At 44.9% G+C, this 6,777-nt stretch overlaps 1 protein-coding gene across 1 annotated transcript in view; it reads left to right on the top strand.

Annotated features, from left to right (window-relative positions):
* Positions 1-335: 335 nt before the first annotated feature.
* Positions 336-6,777, top strand: part of ptprdb (protein tyrosine phosphatase receptor type Db) — a 138,769-nt gene continuing 132,327 nt past the window's right edge. The window contains exon 1 of the mRNA XM_084070460.1: positions 336-680. The gene's annotated coding sequence lies outside the window, so the exon portion shown is untranslated. The remainder of the gene's footprint in view (positions 681-6,777) is intronic.

The raw sequence follows: 6,777 nt of genomic DNA, 5'->3' as shown, positions 1-6,777 counted from the left end.
CTCCCCTCCCCAGGGGAGGGGAGAGAGCGAGAGAGAGAGAGGGAGGGAAAGAGACCCCTCAATCTCATCGCTGCCGTTAACTCCCGGCTCCTCCAGTGCATTCAGCTAAAGCACACTTGATCGCACTGGAGGTCGCGTGTTCTGTGTACGGTCCCTCCTCCTCCTCCACCTCCATCCATCCATCCAACCATTCCGGCAACAACCTCCCTGCTTCTCACAGCTTCTTTTTTTTTTACCGGGGCGAGCAGAGCTACAGTAGGGCGGGATGAGGAGGACCGGAGGAGCTTGACGCCACAAACACACACACACACACACACGGTGGTGACTGGCTGTCTGTCTGCGGCTTGAAATCTTACTAACTTAACTCCAGGCTGTCGGTCTGTCTGTCTGCTACTGTACCCATTACCAACTCATACACACACCGGTGAAGAAATTACTGAAGCGAGAGAGAGAGAGAGAGAGAGAGAGAGAGAGAGAGAGAGAGAGAGAGAGAGAGAGAGAGAGGGGAAGAGAGAGAAAGAGAGGTAGAGAGAGCGAGAGAGAGACGCACGGTGCTGGATTATTTCGGCGGAGCGGCGACTACAGTGGATGTTTAACCGACGACGGGAACGAACGAACGCTTGAACGTCAATTTATTTACACACATCGTTTCTATAGCGACAGAACATGATGTTAAAATGGTAAGATGTGTTTTTTTTATTTCATTTAATCAACATTTTTGCAATGAGTTATTCTTGTTTACAAGCACGCGCGGTCATTACGCTGTACAATGATATAAAAAGCAAAGCGCTAATGCATGTGTTGGTCTGGTTCATATGCAGAGGGATTCCATCTATCATCTTCCTCATCAGAACCCAATGAATGACAGCTGTGTCTTTCCTCACATGGCTCTGAGTGTTTAAGGGTGTTTAGGGGTTTTCAGGTGGTTGCCTGTGCCGTCGTTTTGGTTTTAACCACTTAAACCCCCATGTGGGTTTAACCCGAGTCCCTCAGGGCTCAATACTAGTGTCGTTTCTGTTTTCTGATATTGTGGGGAAAGCTTTCACTGGCGATAGCAGATTGACAAGCTTGTCGATCGGCTATCGCCAGCGAAAGCTTTCCCCACAATACCGATGCCGGGGTTTAAGTGGTTAAATGATTCTACTCTTAAATATTATTATTTTTATGTTGCTGGGAGATTAGAGGCATCAGACTCTATGTCATTTGGTTAGCGCTTCCCCCTGAAATCATCGTAAATCATCATGATGCTCAGACTAGGTATTTTCTCACGACTAACATGTTGGCCAGTCCCCACAAGAATGATAATGTCATGGTGCGCAGACACGTTTTCCTCTGGCTGTCAATGGGAACGTTGGAGATAAAACCATCTATAGAATTCACGTTGGAAGCTCCACCACCTTTCATTTTATGGATCTACCTGAGAGCACCCAAGTGTGTTCAGTTCAATGTGGCAAGGGTTTTGAAATGAGATTTTCTATTCCATCGGTTTTACCTCTACTGTACCTCTGATTGTAATGCATTGTGCATTTGTGTGTGCTACTTATGTATTAAGCCTGTGTAGGTGTGGTATACAGGTACATGTGTGTGTGTGTGTGTGTGTGTGTGTGTGTGTGTGTGTGTGTGTGTGTGTGTGTGTGTGTGTGTGTGTGTGTGTGCGTGTGTGTTTGTCCATAGTCAGCACTGTCTGCCTCTAACAGGCAGCACTACCTTACAAATCAATCAATCCAGTAGCCTACCTACAGACATTAGGCAAGCAAGCATGTGTCTGTTTGTGAGTCTATGTGTGTGCTTGCCATTTGTGCGCATGCATACCTATTTTGTTTCATTCACCAGTTTACGTAATGTTGTGCAATTTTGCTTTCCTAATTTCCTTTGCTTTCCTAATAACCCTGACAGTCTTGAGTGCCTCCGGTGAAAAAAAGTTTGCGTGTGCACGCAGTTGCAATCAATGCTTCTAATTGCTTTGGGAGAGCCGTTTAGCACACCGTGGATGTGGAGTGTGTGTGTGTGTGTGTGTGTGTGTGTGTGTGTGTGTGTGTGTGTGTGTGTGTGTGCATTTAGCAACACACCTGTTTTACTACCATGATCTACTGCTGCCAGGTTGAAGGTGCCTTGTGCCAGTCCAAAGATGTGCAAATACTTTAACCCAGCTGATCTTGCACTCTCTCTGTGTGTGTGTGTGTGTGTGTGTGTGTGTGTGTGTGTGTGTGTGTGTGTGTGTGCACGCACGCGCGTGTGTGCACGTGTTTGGGCTTGCATGTCATGACTGCAGCTGTTCCTCAACTCTGAGAGATGAAGTTTCACAAAATGTGATGGATGCTAGTGTCTGCAGAGCCAGCTGTGTGTGTGTGTGTGTCTGTGTGTGTGTGTGTGTGTGTGTGTGTGTGTGTGTGTGTGTGTGTGTGTGTGTGTGTGTGTGTGTGTGTGTGTGTGTGTGTGTGTGTGTGTGTGTGTAGGCTTGTCGGCACGTTCAGAGTGTGCATATCGTTACGTGTGCGCGTGTCAGAAAAATGCCTGTGTCCGTTGGCCCCGGAGGCGGCTCAGGTTAGGAGAGGTGTTTGTGAGGTCAGGGATGGTCAGAGTTAGGTTGGTAATTATAGTCCCTGTCCCTTCGGTTCCCACACTCTGTTTAACCCAGGAGCTCCGGAGCAGGGCCAGCAACACAACAACACAGCTGCCTGGGTCACAACCACACAATGTGATCACACTGCAAAAGTGTCAGTTGAACTCTGGAGAGTAGGTGAAAATGGACCCTTAATTAAATCTGGGTCAAGAGTTACACAGCAGTGGTTCTCAAACTTTTTAATGTCGAGGACCCCCAATTAAATGAAATATTTTGTGCCAGGGACCCCCATACAAGATTTGCTGGTTAACCCATTAAAACCGGGAACGCATCTGTGTAACCACTTAAACCATTATTTTATACTTTTGCTATTCGTAAATAGCAGATCTTCAAGCTCATAGCGCGGAACTGAGTGCTGTTATGAGCTTGTAGATCTGCTATTTTTGAAAAATCTTGAAAATGTGTGCAAATCTTTGAATATATATATATATATTTGTAAACCAAACATTTTTAACTCAAATCTTTGCTTCTGGGGGTCCCTGGAACAAAATATTTTCAGATGGGGGTCCGCGGCCAAATACATGTCATTTTGGGGCTCCTTGAGATGAAAAAGTTTGAGAACAACTGATATTACAGTATAGCAACATAAGTGTTTCAGAAAACTGTTAGAAGACATTTGTAGAATCGTATCTCGGGTCTTAATGGGTTAAATCAACCTACAGGATTTTGCAGTGCAGGAAAGCAACATGTGAATGAGGAGAGAAGAGAAGAGGAGTCGATATGTGAATGATCAGAGGAGGAGTGTTGAGGAGAGGAAAGTAGGGGAGAGTAGACTAGAGGATATGAAAGTAGAGAAGAGGAAAGTGGAAAAGAGAGGAGAGGAGGTAACGTGAATTGTCAGAGGAGACGAGGGGATGAGAGGTCAGGAGAGGAAACTAGGTGAGAGGAGGAGAGGAGAAGAAACGACAGGAGTGGAAAGGAGGTAACATGAATGATCATAGAAGCGTAGAGAATGTTATCTTTGGCTACTTGGAACAAGTGAACAACTTGGTCTAAAGCACGACTAGCGCTTTAGCTGAAAAAGCAACATATGGTCCATTTATAGTAAAACAAAGATGACTGATTCCCTCAGTGTGTTTTTCATGTAGTTGATTAAGGTAAAGTACTGATACTCGTTGTACTCCTCTGTGGAAATTGAGATTTGAGTTGTCGTTCATCATGTAGGAGCAGCACAGTCTGCTGGAGGACTAATGTTTCTGGAATGATTTGTATCAAAGGCACGGAGGCTGTTTAAGAACACAGCAAAACCTCTCAGTGTTTATTTATCCATTTTTAGCTCCTAGGGCTGTCAGTCACAATCATATAAATAACTATTACATTTCTGTTTGGCTTTCAGGCTTTGTAAACAAACAAGCCAAAGGGCAAATATGACAAATAACTTAAATATACAGAGAAATGACTAACGTTTAGGTTTTCAAAGTGTTAATGTTAATTGCTATTATCTCAAATGATTAGGTGATTATGTAATAATTATGACAGGCCTAGTAACTCCAAGACTTCTAGAGTTAACCACTGAGCCACTTAACCACAAAGAAACTAAAAATGTAATTGAAAAATAGCCGATCTACAAGCTCTCAACCCACGTGAGCTTGTAGATCTGCTATCTTTTCTCGTATTTTTCACTCAGAAATGTGCATGTACAGTTTTCCCTAATAATGACATCCTGAATTTGGATGCCAGGGTTAAAGTGGTTAAATGAACACTGAGGCTTGTACAGAGTAGAACACTGGTTCAAATGGATCCTTGCGGGTCTGGTCCATTTGGTTCCATTTGTACACTCTCAGAGTTACATTAACACTTGAGTGTAGATTGGGGTTCCCAAAGATAATAGAATTCCAGACCCTTCAAGGGTCAATTTGGACCCCTGACGGGCACCCCGGACCAGACGTTGAGAAACGACGGTGTAAGAGGAGGAGGTCAGTGAGCCGGCTAAGTGTCCAGCTGGGTTGTTGCTGCTGTACACTGATAGGATGCAGAGACTAGGAGAGAGCAGACATGGAGGTGGACTGCTGCTATTGATCTACCTGCTAGTGGGAGGGAGACGCCTCCAGCCTATCTCTCTCTCTCTCTCTCTCTCTCCTGCTCACCATGAGGCCGTCTGCTAGCTTTATCTCACCGTCTGTTTGTTACCCTCCACAACCTCTTGACCTCTCCCTCTCCTTGCTCTTTCTCTCCCTCTCTCTGAGCTACAAATTGACAAATAAGCACAAAGGATTTGACTGTGTTCTCTTCTTATCGATATGATAGCTTTTTTCTTTTCAGTGGCGTAAAGTAACTAAGTGCATTTACTCAAGTGCTGTAGTTTTTACAGTAACATTTTTAGTTACTTTTACTTTACTGGAGTATTTCCAATTGTCTATACTTTTACTTTTTTACTTCTACTCCATTACATCTCAGAGGCAAATATTGTGATTTTACTCCACTACAATTATTTGAAAACTTTAGTTACTAGTTACTTAGCAGATATAAATTATTACATTATAAAACATACAATAACTGTTTTAGCCCTATTTTATACCTAGGCTGTTTGAAAATAGCCGATCTAGTAGATCTGCTAATTTCAAACATTTTATTACTTTTACTTTTGGTACTTTAGGTACATTTTGATACCAATACTTTTGTACTTTTACTCAAGTATTTTTTTAATTCCGGACTTGTAACTTGTCATTTGTAACAGAGTACTTCTATATTGCATTATTGTTACTTTTACTTAAGTAAAACATTTGAGTACTTTTCCCACCACCCCATTATTGTCTTTGCCTGACGGCCGCTCTCGATGAATGATGCGCTGTGTTCCGCTGGCGATGAAGTGATCATCCTTCTGTCTGTCAGTCATTCTGGCTTATTATACATTTGAAACATCATGCAAATGCACAGCCGTAGAGAGCCAGCCGTGGTGCTGTGCTCACCTGCCGAGAGGAGCATATGGTGAGACATAAAAAATTGACCAGAAGAATTCCCCTCCCTTCCTCTGTTCTCTGCTCGGGTTCCTGCTCCGCCACGTTTGATTCCCACCGGCAGTCTCACGCTGGTCCCTCGCACTCTTGCATGCTCTCTCTCTTTCTTTCTCTCTATCTCTCTTTCTTTCTTTCTCTCGCTTTGTCAGTTTATCTCTCTCTCTCTCTCTCTTGCTTTCGCTCTCCGTTTTCTCTTTTTAGCGGTGCCAACCGCTCTAAGCTTGACTTTGTCCGTATGTCCGTCCGTCCGTCCGTATCAGCACGGGATGATGAGCACGGGATTTTACACAGCTATAACTCCAGTTTGCAGCATGCCACCAAGTCCAAATATGGTATGTGGACTTAGACCACCAATAGGGACGAGCATGACTTGCTGACGTTAGCAAAGAGGGGTCCAGGGACCCCCCGCGTATGTTATGTCCGTCCGCCCGTTTAGGGCACGGGATTTTAAACAGCTATAACTCCAGTTTGAAGCCTGCCACCAAGTCCAAATTTGGTATGTGGACTTACACCACCAATAGGGACGAGCATGAATTGCTGAAGTTATCAAAGCGGGGTCCAGGGACCCCCCGCGTATGCTATGTCCGTCCGCCCGTTTAGGGCACGGGATTTTAAACAGCTATAACTCCAGTTTGAAGCCTGCCACCAAGTCCAAATTTGGTATGTGGACTTACACCACCAATAGGGACGAGCATGAATTGCTGAAGTTATCAAAGCGGGGTCCAGGGACCCCCCGCGTATGCTATGTCCGTCCGCCCGTTTAGGGCACGGGATTTTAAACAGCTATAACTCCAGTTTGAAGCCTGCCACCAAGTCCAAATTTGGTATGTGGACTTACACCACCAATAGCGAGGCGCATGACTTGCTGACGTTATCAAAGAGGGGTCCAGGGACCCCCAGCGCCCGTATGAGCACGGGATGAGCACGGGATTTTAAACAGCTATAACTCCAGTTTGCAGCATGCCACCAAGTCCACATTTGGTATGTGGACTTAGACCACCAATAGGGACCAGCATGAATTGCTGAAGCCCCGCCCCCTCTGTCTTCCCATTGGCTGGCCTTCAAACAGCCATAACTCAAGTTCGCAGCATGCTACGGAGTACAAATTTTGTACATGGACTAAAACCAGCAATAGGGACGAACTGTAATTACTTAAGCCCCGCCCCCTCTGTCTGCCCATTGGCTGGGCTTTAAACA

Source organism: Gymnoscopelus microlampas (assembly GCF_963454915.1).
Source record: "Gymnoscopelus microlampas genome assembly, chromosome: 2".
Taxonomy (NCBI): Eukaryota; Metazoa; Chordata; class Actinopteri; order Myctophiformes; family Myctophidae; genus Gymnoscopelus; species Gymnoscopelus microlampas.
Note: the sequence above shows the minus strand (reverse complement) of the source record. Positions and strands in the feature narration are given on the sequence as shown.